This window comes from Chaetodon auriga, chromosome 4 (assembly GCF_051107435.1).
Source record: "Chaetodon auriga isolate fChaAug3 chromosome 4, fChaAug3.hap1, whole genome shotgun sequence".
Lineage (NCBI taxonomy): Eukaryota > Metazoa > Chordata > Actinopteri > Chaetodontiformes > Chaetodontidae > Chaetodon > Chaetodon auriga.
The window spans coordinates 19,775,206-19,789,757 of NC_135077.1; the positions used below are offsets into that span (position 1 = coordinate 19,775,206).

General features: G+C 44.5%; 1 protein-coding gene across 2 annotated transcripts in view; it reads left to right on the forward strand.

Moving 5' to 3' along the window:
* The window catches only part of nr3c2 (nuclear receptor subfamily 3, group C, member 2), a 72,646-nt gene that overhangs the window by 30,028 nt on the left and 28,066 nt on the right, over window positions 1-14,552 (forward strand). The window lies entirely within an intron of this gene.

Sequence of the window (14,552 nt, forward strand, 5' to 3'; positions counted from 1 at the left end):
CTGCGCCAATTGATTTCAGTGGACCAGAAACGGGGAAATTGAATCTCTTGTTACCCTGGCCAAAGACCAAGGGAATACATGCTAATGCTGCACAGACAGACCTGAACTAGCGTGGCTCCCATGGGTGCCAGACTGTTGGAACAGCTTCATAAGCCGTGGCTGCAAGGCACGGCTAAACTCCCGTCGCTGCTTTCTCGCTCCTCGTGTCTGTGCGTCAGGTTTCAAATGCGGGTAAGGAAGGAGGACAAAAGGCTGCTAACAAACAGCTTGTAGCCAGTGACGTAGCATCGGAGCGTTGTGTTGCACTATGGCAGCCGTTCGTACCCAATTAAATCAGCAGTGAGTGTATTACTTCTGATTGATAGCTGAGGGCGAGCGGCTCAGACAGATTCATTTGCGCAGCATTTGCTCCTCGTTAATAACAACTGATGCTATCATTAGAAAAACAAGTTTTCACGTAGTCCTTTGTGCGTTCAACCCAGGCACAAAAGGGGCTTTGGGGTGCAATGAGTTTAAAGAGACGGTTCAGCTAAACATGTATGGATTTTTTTAAAGGCCTCCGTTATACAGGAGAAGATGTATGCCTCCAGCATGAGGCTAATGTTGATGTTTGGCTCCGCGATGGCACACTTAGCCTTATGCAACAAATGGCTTTAATCCACATAAATTAGAAGAAGTTGCTCAGCAGGAGGCAAAGATTACAGGGATAATGCATGCAGTGTGAGTGTGTGTGTGCGCGCTTCGGAGACTTGAAGGAGCAGAGAAGCTCCGACGAGACGGCTGAGAAAGCAGGAGTGTTTACAGAGGCGCATTTAAAGAGCAGCAGCTGGGGTAAGGACCTTTCAGCAGCATGCCAGAGTTAGCCTGCCACGTTAAAAAAAAAAAAAAAAAAAAGGTGGCTGAATCAAATCAGAGGCGAAGGTAGAAGAAGGAGCTACAGGAAGCATACATCATGCACAGCTTAAAAAAACCAAAAACTTGAGGAGGAAATGTTGAAATATTCTTGTAAAGAAAACAGTTTTGTTGATTTTCTGAGCAGGAATGAATTTTGCTTTTGCTGAGGAGGATCCTAACTTAGATACTGTGGAAACACAAATAAAAATCTGGCATGAAAAAATAATCCAAACACAGCGTTCAGATCCCTGTTTCTTTGTACATCAGACAAGGCTAACCATTTGCTGATTTATTTAGCGCAGCAGCAGCAGCAGCAGCAGCAGGCTTCGGGTTTGGGCCTTTTTGGATTCATAAGTCTTCATTATTTTAGGCTGTAAAACACAGAAAAATATGTCTCTTTTAGATATGCTTTACACCGGCAAGGCTGCAAACCGTAACATGTGTGTGTAGGAGCAGTAGGTGTTAAATGGAAATTATGACCTCTGTTCCCCAACGGGATTTGGTGGTGACAGATCTGTTCAGAGCAGCCTGGCACTTCTCCTAAATTTACAGTAACCAGAGGTTGTATGCTTTGGCGAGGGATCCCAGTGAAATGGGCATGCCTCACACTCTAACATGGCTGTTATGACAGGCTTTCTCATATAAAGCCTCTGTGGACAGACAGACCCCGGGGGCAGAGTACATAAAGAGGAGTCAGTGGCGCACATCAAGAGGCCCGTCAACGTGCTGCATAGCACACGGTGTCAGAAATCTGGATGTAGTGTGCCAGTCAGGTCACGGCAGAAGGTACCGTATATGCCTGATGCGAGATTGACAGACATCTTTCCCGGTTCCACCCATGTCTTTGTATCGCTCAGAAAAACCAATTACGCTCTATTTCCTCTTATAAAGCCACTCATTAGCGCTGACGGGGTTCGCAACATGAAGCAGAACAGTGAATAGATGGAAGATGCAGAGCTACAAGCTGCTTCTCTGCTGCACAAAGCCGGTGTTCAATAGGGAATCCTTTGTTCACTGTGCAAATCCCCATGCTCAGTGTGTCACTTGAGACTAAACTGCTCGCAGAAAAAGTAATTAAAATATTTTATAAAATACTCTTAAGGTTAGACCACAAGTAGTCTCCGTTAAGAAAGAGATCCATCCTCATCCTCAAAACTACAGTACTATTTCTTTATCTTTCCTCTTCACAACCCCCCCATCACCCTCAAGTCAGCCTCTACATCCATGAGATATTTCTCCTCCCCCTCTCCACCCGAGACCTGTCTCCCATTCTTAAATATTTATGCGATAAGCTCAAGATGCCATGTATTTACCCTAATCTTCAGAGTTTCATACACCTCAAACAATAAGATGTGGAATATACACAAGACAGCGAGGGGAAGAGCTGCGGAGAGGGAGGAAGGAGAGAAACCTCTGAATCGACAGTATTTCCCTCAGATGGAAAATGTGGGAGATATTTTGAGCCCCGGGAGTATTTGGTTGGGTGAATGTTTTATTTGAAAAGGGCGTCTTAGTGGCAAAGCCTGATGTTATGATTTATTAAAAGTGCAGCGTGAAGGGAATTAGACTATAACGTGGTGAGAGATGGTACATATGTGTGTATATGTGCCTGCAGCTGCATGTTGATGAATATACTTGTGCACATGTGACTGCTAGCCTGAAGGAAAAGGGCGAGGACAATACAGTCAGATGATGAGTAGTGCATACCATTTCAATTCCATTACGCATACTACTGCTCCCCTTTACTGTGAATCAAGAGAAGTGAGACGACATCAGTGAGGACGTATGCCAGTAGGGCCGGACAAAAAATGTGCTAACGATTGTTTTCGTGATCAGTGAATCTGCAGATTAATCCCATGGCCTATAAAATGTCAGAAAATAGACAAGAATCAGTTTCTTACAATCAGCGTTTTCCCTGAAGCAAGATGTCTTCAAATGTCTGGATTTTTCCGACCAACACTCTACGACACAGACATACTCAGTTTACAATCACACAAGACAAAGAAAAGCAGAAGATTCTCAAAGACACAGGAAGAAGAGAATATTTGGACTTGTGCATAAAAAATGACTCCAAATGCTAAACAGAGAACATTTCTGCATTAAAACATCTAAAAACAAGCAGACCTATGTAATATTTTTGTCGACCTGTGCACTTAGATTATTCCAAATGTTTCCGACAATGTTCAAACCCACAGACATCTGGACGAGGTAACATATCAAAGTTTTAATACGTGAACATGTCTGCCTGAGTTAAGCTTCATGGCATCATCAAAGTACGTCTTTTGTTTCCATTGTTTTGACTGAGAGACCCCTAGTGGCCCAAATGACGTACTGCGCCTGATTATCAAACTATTAGGCAATACATTTTCTGCCGATCAGCTAAACCATAAATCAGCTAATTAGTTTCAGCTCTATTCAATATTAACATTCATCGACTCTCAGTAGAATCAAATTAGATTAGAGAGCTTTATTAATCCCCAGGGGGGAAACTCATTTGCCACCAAATCAGCTCATACACACAGGGAACAATATATATCGACAATCACAGTACACAACAAATCAGTAACACCATAAAAAGTCATTTGAGACATGATTAGCGGCTGAAAAGGGATGTGGATCTAGACCACATCGTACTCGTTCATGTGTTCACACACACAGACTCACAAACGCTGTCAAATGTCAGCCTCCTGCAGACTGACCGACCGACGGAGCGAGCCGTAGAGCTGGTGGTTGCAGCTAAAAATCTGACCAACACAAGACCTCCTGAGTAGTTCAGCTGAACACTGAGACCCCCGCCCCCATCAGAGCACAACACTGGCTGAGACTCCACAATGAGAAAACATGAATGTTCTTTCTGATATCAAAGCTTTCTCAGGATGCATAGTCTTAATGTTCTGACAATATAATCAGGCAGCAAATTAGATTATTCCATTATTCTAAAGGTTATTTGATGGTTTCATCTATAGAATACCAGAAAGGACGTCAGGAGAGATGCCCATGGCAAGTTCCCAGAGCCCAAGGTGTCATCTTCCACTCGCTTGTTTTGTCTGAACAGCAATCAAAAACCCAAAGTAACTCAGATTAAAATGATATAATACAGAGAAAAGCTGCAAATTTGGCGACTTTATTTATTTTGCACTGGTGCCTTTGCTTCCGTTTAAGAAACATCACTTTGATCGTTTGGTTTCAAATGCGTTTCTCACATTGGTGTGCTTACTCGTATCTGAAAGAAATGTTAAATTTCGAGTGTGCTGCTCAGCCCTGCGTTCACGAAATGAGCGTCAATCATTCTGTGTCTATTTCAAACTGACTCCCTCTCAGAATAGGCCGTTTCGTCGTCGCGTACGGACGAGATCAGTGTATCTTTTGAAGCCTGTCAGAATCAGCCAGAAAACAACTGGGTGTCTGTGGATGTAAGAATACGATTTAAATATTTCCCCTCGCTTCATTTTCTGGTCCTGTCTCCCTCTGTCCTCTATCCCACCATCCTCCGCGCTCTCCCAGCCCGCCTCACCGTTGCTGACATCCCCAGAATTGGCCGGCCCAAAAAGGTGACATGGGCGCCCGTTCTGAAAGGGCAGCCACATGCACCACTGCAAATCTTTCACCTTATTAAATATGCATCAATAGTCAGCCGTACCTGTGAGGCAGCTCTCACCTGAGCCAAGGTTACGATGACTGATGTTATTTTTAACCTCTGGTTTGGAGCAAGAAATTGTGTTTCGGGCTACAATGTGTTACATTACAAGTGCGACGATGATGATGAGAGGGATGGACGAGAGGTGAGACTTAAAAAACAGCCTCTCTCTCTTCATTTGTGTGTCCTGTCTCTGCCCCTGACTCCCCCTCTGCTTGCCATTGCCTCTGCACGTAGTCAATACACAGACACACAAAAAGACTCTTAAGGCAAGTCTGGACATTGTGTGGTGCCGACCAAGACTGGGTGCTCGCCTTATGACGGAGATGCAGGAGGTGGACGTGATGCAGACATGCCATTCAGGATGTAGCACTCGAGAGCATTTGTGGAAGAATTCAGCTCTCCGTCTCCTCTTTCAGGAAAGAGGTCTTGTGTTTCCTCTCTGTTAAGGCCAATCAAGTCCAATTTCAAAGGGTGCATGAGAAAATGAAGAGATGTCTGTCAGGTTTTTTTCACCTGCGCACGCCGACTCCATGGCTTCAGTAAACGATATACAGTGTTTGATTTCACTTCGCCCGTTTGGTGGGAAACATTTTAACTGCATAACAGCAACAACACAGAGAAACCGCTTCACAAACAGGACATTAGACACCTCACTGCTGCAGCACAGGTCGAATGTGCAGCGAGTTAGGTGTTGCGCCTTTAAGATTTAGCTTTCAATTCTAAATACAACCCAGAAACATAGAATATTATCCTGCTCAAAGAAGAGATGCTGAACCTCTGTGCACTGCAGGGACAGAGGTGGGCTGGAGATGCAGGGCAGATTAAAGGGCGCGTGGTCGTGGTCAGAGTTAGATTAACCGGGGTTAGATTAAGCAGAAAATAGTACATATGTGCTCCTTGGGTGGTTCATGGTGAAGACTGAGGTTTTTATTTTTGCACTAGTTTTTTTGCGAGAACCTAATTGCGCCATGTCCCTCAGCAGGTGTTGCATTGTTCATCCAGTGGCCATCTGGGCCTGTAATCCTTTGGAGGTGAACACACTGAATTTGAAAAAGGTCATTGCACAGACACATTTAGTTTGTACCGACATTAGTGTGTGTGTGTGTGTGTGTGTGTGTGTGTGTGTGTGTGTGCTCGTCTTTGCCCTCTAACCTTCTTTTTCTTTTGCATTTTGTACCACATGTGTGGGACCTTTTGTGCTGCTGAGGTCAGAATCTTAAAGCTGACCTTTCAGGAAAATAACGTCGCGCTTTACAATGAGCAGGTTTGATGCTGCTGGTCAAACTGTAGTCATAATCCTGTTGGACCATTCATTGCATTAGCTCTGGGCACTGACCTCCTACTGTATTCAGCAGCACTGGTCGCTGTGAGAGCAGAATATTCTGTGGTGTTTAATCTCTAAAAATCTAACTGTAAAATAATCGAATATGGAAATAGACCTTTAACCTCTTACACCTTCTATAAGGATAATAATAAAACATGCAGAAGCACTATGCAGCAAACCTCTGAAAATCCCTATTCCTGTCGTCGTAGAGTTGATGTTTCATCTGCACATTTTGGTTGATTACCTGATTGGCTCCTGATAGACGCTGTCAGCAGCAGTTTGGACTAAGTGGCTGAGCGCTCGCTGGGTATACGCCTGCTCTTCTGCTGTTGAACCTGTCAAATACTATAGAGAGGCTGACTGGAGAGCAGTTCTCAGCAGTCCTTGAGCTAACGTGCAGAATGTGCTGCCGTGGTGCTAACCACCTGGATTCGGGCCAACTAGAGACTTGGCTTTGGCTACCCATGTACAGCCCACTTCTTGAGGTTGTGGTTTCATGCCCTGCGACCTTAGTGAGCCACTAGATTATGAAGCTATACATACAATAAACACTATGGGCAAATCCACTCGGTAGGCCCGTAGCCAACTTTATCCCCTCAGTATGTATGTTAATGTGCAGTAGTTGGTGCGTGCAGCGTTTCCTCTTCGCGCACGCTGGAGTCCCTGCATGCTCGTCCTCCATGTTTGTCCCAGCAGAAAGTGGGTGTTGAGGATGATCACATGTGACAGCTAATGCGTAGGGTTGCTGGCAACATGTGTCAGCGCCAGTGTACATTAACCTACATTCAGAGTGAGGCCTTTTTGAGTCGCACGGGAAAGGAAAAGGTCGCCTGTTGAATAAGATATTTTTTTAGCGCAACTAATTTCTCCGGACCCACGAGCTTATTTAATTTGGTTTTAGAAATTAAATGCCAACGTTTATCTTATTGTATAATCTTATTGATAAGACCACTCTTGTGCTTAACGAGCTGAGGTAAACAGGACTCGGCTGTGTGCTAACTGTTGCTAAAAAGTGGAGAACAGAGGTAAGGAGTATGTGGCATGGAGGTGGCTCAGGTCAGGGCTGATCCCTTAAAGATAATCTCCCTCTCTAGGGATTTGTTTTTCTCATTTGTCCCAGGGCCTCTAAGCTGAGTTTGGAGGTCACCTGCTGTACAAGCAACAGGGCCCGAACTGGGCTATGGCCACATTTGCAAGGAGCCAGGTACTGCATGGAGTCAGTGGGAGAAAGCAAAGCAAGCAGCGAATAGAGTTGAAATATGAACACCAGGGGAGTGCAGGTCTAGAGTTCAGCCATGCCACTGAAATCAAAGGATTTGGGTCTATAACAAAACCAGTTATAGCAGCACGGCTTTGAAGTGGTCCACTTGTGTTTATGTTCGTGGCAGTTAGCTAGATTAGAGTACATTTGGAGCCATGTTTCACAAAGGTGGTGAAAACAGCCTCCTTTATGTGTATTTAGTTAGATTTAAGCCATCTACCGTGCTTGTTTTTGTTCTTATCATGTAGGTTTATGTTCAGGAGGGAAATGTGATTTAAGTCGCTGAGCTGGTATTTCATGTTCCTTCATGTGTTGAACACTGTGTTTATCACCGGCCTCTTGTTTGCATTGTTTCTCGATTTCCCATGCCTGGAAATCAACCTGATGCCCAACAATATACTGCATTTCTCAACATGTCAGCTGAATTGTGTTCCCAGCTGTCTCTGTTTTCAGCAAAGGATTTTGGAAACTTGGTGCTAAAAACAGAAACTTTGGGTATCAGCAACACATCAGTGTGAGCGCCACATGAGAACCTAACTTCTCGAAGGCAGTAAAGACTCTCTGTCGCAGTCGATCAAAACAATGGTGCAGAGGAGATTTGTTGAGACTGCTCCGGAGCTGCAGAAAATGAATAGCAGGGTTGTTTTCATGGGGATGAATTAAGAGTCGTGAAGGCTGTAGTTGTGCTGTTTTGTATTGTAATGTGTTTGGGTTATATGTACATTTTTGTTTTGAGTTAAATTCCATTTTCTAGGCGTTTGATGCTTTGTCCACTTCCAGCTCTGAAAACCTCTAAATGGAGAACGCTCTTGAGGTAACCGAGCTAACATGTGGGATTTGCACCCATAAACCTTCTTCTCAGCCTTGCACGAGTTTCCAGAGCTCAGAGGCAAAATTGAGTTCCTTGCAGCTTTGGAGATCTTTGGCCTGGCTCATGCTTTGTGTGTAAATGAACTCTGTGGACTGCATACGGTCAGAAATGAACGAGTGGGCGTGTTGACCCCATAAACTACATAGGAACTCTTTATTTTTCTTGTTGGCGTTTTGCAGAAAGCAGAATTTCAAAAACGGCTGCGCTTAAGTTTTTCTGTTCAGTTTGAAAAGTAAGAGTAAGCGTGCATAGATTAACAGCACGTCAGTGTGTCGTCCTACACAGAAGCTCTGATCGAACCTGGTTAATTTTATACTGCATGGATGCGATCGGGTCTTCGCTGTGCTTGACAAGCATGAATTACGGGAGTTTCCAGCCACGATAATCCTACCCACAAGATAATAACACCCTGCCACATCTCCCTGAGAATCATGCCTGCATGCCTTACCACTTAGCCAAAGTAACTCAGGTGATTAATTTCATACACTACGTGTGACAGTGAGTGACTTAGAAGTTAAATCATCAAACAGGTCTGGTTAGTTAGTATGAGTGAAACTCCTGCTGCCTTAAAGGGACCCAGCGTCAGACCCCAGGTCATTCAGCTGTAGCTGCACGCTGAAGGAAAGGTGAAAAGTCAGCAGAGCGGCTGTGAAGTCAGTTTGTGTCATTTAAAGGTAAAGACAGGTACAGCTTCAGACACGCAGGGCACAAACTGAAGGCTGCGCGCAGATCGAAATGATACTGTAGTCTGATTCCACCCGTAGACCTCTATCAACTCCCTGAAGAGGGCTTTGTGTGTGTGTGTGTGTGTGTGTGTGTGTGTGTGTGTGTGTGTGTGTGTGTGTGTGTGTGTGTGCGTGCGTGCGCGCATTTCCGTGACTTGTCTCATTTCTTTGTTTACACTCAAAACAGTGGATTTATAGGAGAAAGATGATCATGATTCGCTGTTGTGGGGAAGGTCACTTAAAGTTTGTAGGCATAAGCCTTGGATGGGAGACAACACAACAGCTTGGAATTTAAAACAAGGAATGCAATCACAGCCGGGACACCAGATTCCATCAGACAGCAAATTTGCCATTTCTGCAGTGAACTGCGTTTTATTTGATGGCTAAATCGCCTCATTTGCCTGCATTTTAAGTCTTTATCGAGTGTATTTTAACAGAACATACAAGCAAAATTCTCAACTTTGAGAGGAAAAGTGACTACTTCTCCAAACCGCAACGTGCGAAACCCTCATGCACGACACTTCACGATTAGGATTTTTTTTCTTTCTTAACCCTAAGTGGCAGCCAGTCAGAGCAGATTATACTGTAACCTTAACACAAGTGTAACACAAGCCCGACAAAGAGGAAATCTCATATTTCTGTGTGCTCAGGTACTCTGCCCAATGCCAGGGTCACCTTCCCCAGGAAAAATAAATCCCTGGTGGCTCTCTAACACTACCCATAAGACCTCTCTCCCTTTGAGAGGCGGTGAGTGGGTGTCAACCTAATGTTTATACTGTCTGCTCATGGTTATGTAAGCCATTTTGTCCTCTTTCTCTTCCTCTACATCTCCCTCAGCTTGTTTAAACGAATCTACCTTTACCTTCCCAACATGCCAAGTTGCGTGTTACATAAATATTCTTTGAACTGGTCTAGCTTAAGGTTTTTCAGCATGCCAAGGTATGTATTACATAAATATTGTAGGCCAGACTGTAGAGAGGTACTGTACTGTGGAAGCTGTGTGTTTTTTTTCTTTTGCAGAGTCAAGGATGCTTCTCTTTCATGAGGGGCAGGTTCAGGGAGGCTGTGGTACTTGTCTGAACTATCCCTGTGATAACAGCCTCTAGAATGAGCGAGTCGGTGTGTCTACTCAAACACACACACACAAATTTATCTTTACAGTGGGCGGATGGCTCTGCAGCGGTGTAAATACTGTAAAGTACACAAGTGTGCCTGTGTGTGTGCAGCAGACGCACACGCAGCGCTACATGCGTCGTGAGGACTTGTTTCTCTATTCAACAGAACTCTCCCGGTAGTTCAGCTGCTTGTTTACTGACTCTGTCATGCTAATGTACTTATAGTATGTGGGTCACAGGGTTCATTCTTACCACGTGGGCCCTGCTGTCGTCTATCATACAGCTGTCACATGGCCCATTATTCACCCATAATGATGTTATCTTCATACCTCAGAATAACTACGGCGCCGTTGACTTCCTTTGTATCTCTTAATTTGTCAGTTTTCTTTTACTTCATGCCCCATTTCTGTGACCAGTAGGTGACTGAGGGGGGTTGCCATCCCTCTTGGTAGCAAAATGACCAAAATGCATCCCCCTTGTTAACCTGCTATCCCCCCTCTCCGTCCACTGGAGAGAGTACAGGTGTTTGGTTGAATATGTTAGCCTGCCTGACTCACTGATCCTTTATCTGACTGAGGTTTGTGCAGGTTAGGCTCTTCAGCCCCGACCAAGCCTAACTGTGCTGTGTGTTGATAAATCCATGGGGCTGCCGGATTTGTAACTGCGCCTTTTTCTCTCAGTCCCGCCCTTCTGTCTGCCACTCTTGTAACTATCCTGTAGTATAAATACTCAATTCTGTCGTATATTCTGGCTTATATCCTTTCTCGAGTAGTGTCACCTTCAGGATCAAAGTGACAAGTAGCAGCGTGTCATCGCAGAGGAGCGAGAGGATCGTATAGACACACTGCTGCCTGTAGGATTCCTGTAGGATTCCTGTGATTATTCAGGAGCCTCTGTGCTGCTGAAGAAACACCCCAGACCAGACCAAGACGCATCTGTAACAAAGTATTTCCAGACTACAGATGCAGTTCTTATGAAGGGTTAGGGTTCGGGTTGGAGTCGTCCCCCCTGTTGGAATTATGGCAACTAATAGTTCCATTTTATGCCGCGCTCTGATGATTTCTGACCTTTTCTGCATTATTGATCCGTTTACGGTTAATGTGGGTTATGAACTCAGGCCCTCAAGTCCCCGCCGTGATTATCAAGTCAACATTTCCGGATTCTGATAAATCTTTGGCTGTTCCTTCTGGTCTTAGCTGATTTAGCATTCCCTCCACAGCTGAGAGAGGGTGGAGATATTTGAACCATTTGGAGAATGCTCCCAGTGTGACAGCAGAATTACTTGTAGAAAAGCGTGAGGCCAATTTGAGCCCAAACATCTGTCTTGCGGTTTGGTCCTCGCACATTTTAGTGGGCACAGTGGGCTTCGCCTGCCTCCCAGCTCTCACATTTCTTTCCTTTGGCATTTCATTAATGTCTTCTCTCAGCAGCACGTTGGTCTGGGAAGCAGCAAAGAGGGCAGCGAGCCTCGGTAAGAGATACAAATTTCTGCTTGTACATTTTGGTGGGAAGAAACAGGCAGTGTGTACTCGCACTCATCTGTATCCTCATGGGAAATAAACAGCAACTAAATCAGTTGTTAGCTTTGTGTGTTATCTTTAAAGATGAAAGGACACTGAAAACAATGAAAGCGCTGCCCTGGGGTTTCTGTAGGAAGGGAAAAAAGCAACAACTGGAGCGAAGAATGAGACCTTTGATCTGTGCAGTCAGTCCCATTGAGTTAGTCTGAGACTGTACCCAGAAATAGAGAAGACAGGGGTCAAGAAAAAAGTCCCAGTCCCAGTTCACAGAAGTAGCCTGCACACAACTGCAGAACTTTTTTTTATTTTTTTTTTTGATATTTAGGTTTTTTTATGTGTTGTTCTCTGCATTGCAGTTTCCTAAAATCAACATCTGTACAACTTTAACTACGACTTTGCTTCTTCTGCACTCGAGATGAAGGGCAACACGAGGTCCTGCATGCAGGAGTTAACAGTCTGAACTGCCAGCCTCATCACGATGTTACTTCCAGTGTTACATCTTCATTTAAACCTTCACTGGAACAGACTGGAAGTGCAACCTCAGAGTATTTTAAGCTCTGAAAGTGACAAGCCAAACAAAAAGGAAATTCATTTGGTTTCTCCTCGTGGTCTCGCCGCCATTTAGCCACAACGTCCCAATTTCGCTTCTGACTGGAGACCTTTGTAGTATCCTCTCTAGCTCATTTAAACTTATTTGCACCATTATTCTTGTGCATCCTGTGTGCTGACAAACTGTAGGCTAACATCTTTGCTGAAACAGCCTGATTTGGGTATGTCTGGTAGCTCGTGTTTAGTTTTGGGCTACTGGCAGCCGTTGGTGCACAGTCACTGCAGCCTGGCCCGTCTGCTCTGGTTTCATAAGCAGAGAGAGTGAATGACCTATATACTTCTCTGAGGGAGGGGAAGTCACCTTGTTGGTGGACCAGCAGGCAGGCAGGCTGGCACGCAGCGACAAGGTTTTAATGTGCGGCGCTGTTAAAGGTTTGACCACTGACTGGATATAAGAAGCTCTCGCACGCCGCTCGTGTTCTGGGGCTGCATCTCTCGCCGCAGTTCGTCCTCTTGTTAACGCTGCATTATAACGGTGTGAAAAGGCCAACGTATGGGGGAATATTCAGTCAATTAACATGTTGAAAAACACATCTTGACATGGATTGGGTTTGTGCATGCGCGCAGACACAGCACTCACACTCACATTAGCTGAAACCACGGGGCCCGGTGCCAGAAAGATCTAGTCAGACAAACACCTCACCAGAGACTCCTCTAAGCGTCCTAACAAATTGAATGTGTGTGTAGATGGACAAGAGGGAATTAGATCAGTGGTCCTGATTGTATCTGAGTGTGCTGTTGCTGTACCCCTTTCCAGCTCGTCCCCTGGAGGAAATGTGTGTGCGTGAGAGAGGGAGAGCGAGGTAGAGAGACAGACCGGGGAGGAGAGAGAGAGGGCTTGGCAGCTGGTTTGATGAAGGATGTAAGGAGAATGTTAACCAGACAATCACCTTGCATGTTATTGATTGAGATGGGAGAGAGGTAATTAGCACAGAAAAGAAGGGGAAGCTGAGGCCACTTTTAATGTTTTGATACAAGGTGTTCTCTCTTTGTACCCATCTACGTGCCGTGTTCTTTGTGTGTGCGTGTGTGTGTACACGAAGGCGAAAAAAAAATCAAAAAATCATACTAATTTTTCCTCGTGTGTGAACCTAACCTGAACCAAACGAAGCTTTTAATCTACTCAGAAGGTAAATGTTATTTTTTTTTATCGTATGTGAGAGCCAACTGACTCATTCCAGTAATAAGTAGCATAAATAAGTAGCATACCCTGATTTAATGGCCGCATTCAGATTTCACTCACGCCGCTCAGCTGTATGTCATGTGCGTGCACGGCGCCTCATCCATAGGGAATGCTTGCTCTGCAAACTGATGAAATCACGTCATGTTTGGTACCACACTGACAGATATTATAACATATAGCTTAGCATCTGATCTACATATGGGGTACTGACAAGAGCTCAGTTGCTACTGGAAATTTTGAGGCCAATGCATATGTTGAGTTTTGAGTTTTTGATAAGGAAGCCTTAAATTTGGTTCTCAGAACATCGTGACCAAGAAGAGTCTGTGTATACTTGTTGGGATATCTTATTGCTCAAAAGCAAAATATGTTGTCTTACATGTATGTCAATACTGATGTGCAGCATCTGTGGGAAGTGATACCCGATAATATCGGCCTGTGGATTCATCAGTTGGGCTCTAATGCTCACGCTGTACACTTGCTCTGTCAATCTGTATTGACAGTAAACAGAATTTCTGAAATCAGTGACTTTGGAAATGTCTCGCCAACCTAAATGTACTCATATTGCAGTTTAGAATAAATGTCTAGAAATAAAAAAAAGCTGCTGCGACCAGAGATCTTTCACTGGTCAGACTGTAATTAAACAGTGTAACATAACAAGAAGTTCTAAGAAATAATTATCGTTGCATTTATGATCATCAAGTTAGATCTGATCGTTAAGCTTGATATGGATTTTAGGTCATGTTGTCCAGCCCTACTTTGTGTGGACTTTGAGTCCTTTTCAGGTCTTTAAACACAGTAGTAAACTGCTTTGAGCGTCCCTCTTTCCTACCTGGATCGACTGCACGCAGACATCATCCATTACCTTTGACACCTCCTGCATCTCTTAACTAATTATCCCATTTAGCCCTGCATCAGTAAGAACGTACTGTACTTCCTGAGCTTTAATGGTCATGTAATTGTAGAAATCCGTCAGCAGCGAAAGCAGCAAATGATGCCAAAGTAAACAATGCTTTGAACTGCAGCAGCCTGTCATCAATTTTGCCGCCTGTTGGTTGCAGCTCAGAGTGAATAATGACGGCGTGCCATGAAACGTACGGCGCGGCGCACAGCGGTGCTGAGTCTCACCTTTGACCTTTGACCCCGAACTGGTTACACACCTTACACATTTACACAGAGCAATCTTTGCTCTGCCAGCCTTTCTATTATCTTTGGCCACTTTTAAACTTCTTCCAGTGCCTCTCACTCTTTGTGCCAGAGAAGGGGACAAGTGTTTTGGATCCTACTTAAATTTGACATCCTGCTCTGTGTCTCTCTGCTTATTGAATTTAAATAATCTCCTCTATAATTCTGTCTCTGTCATCTTTGTGAGCCTGGTGATGCTATAAATCTGTCTAGTCCAAAGCCCTCCTC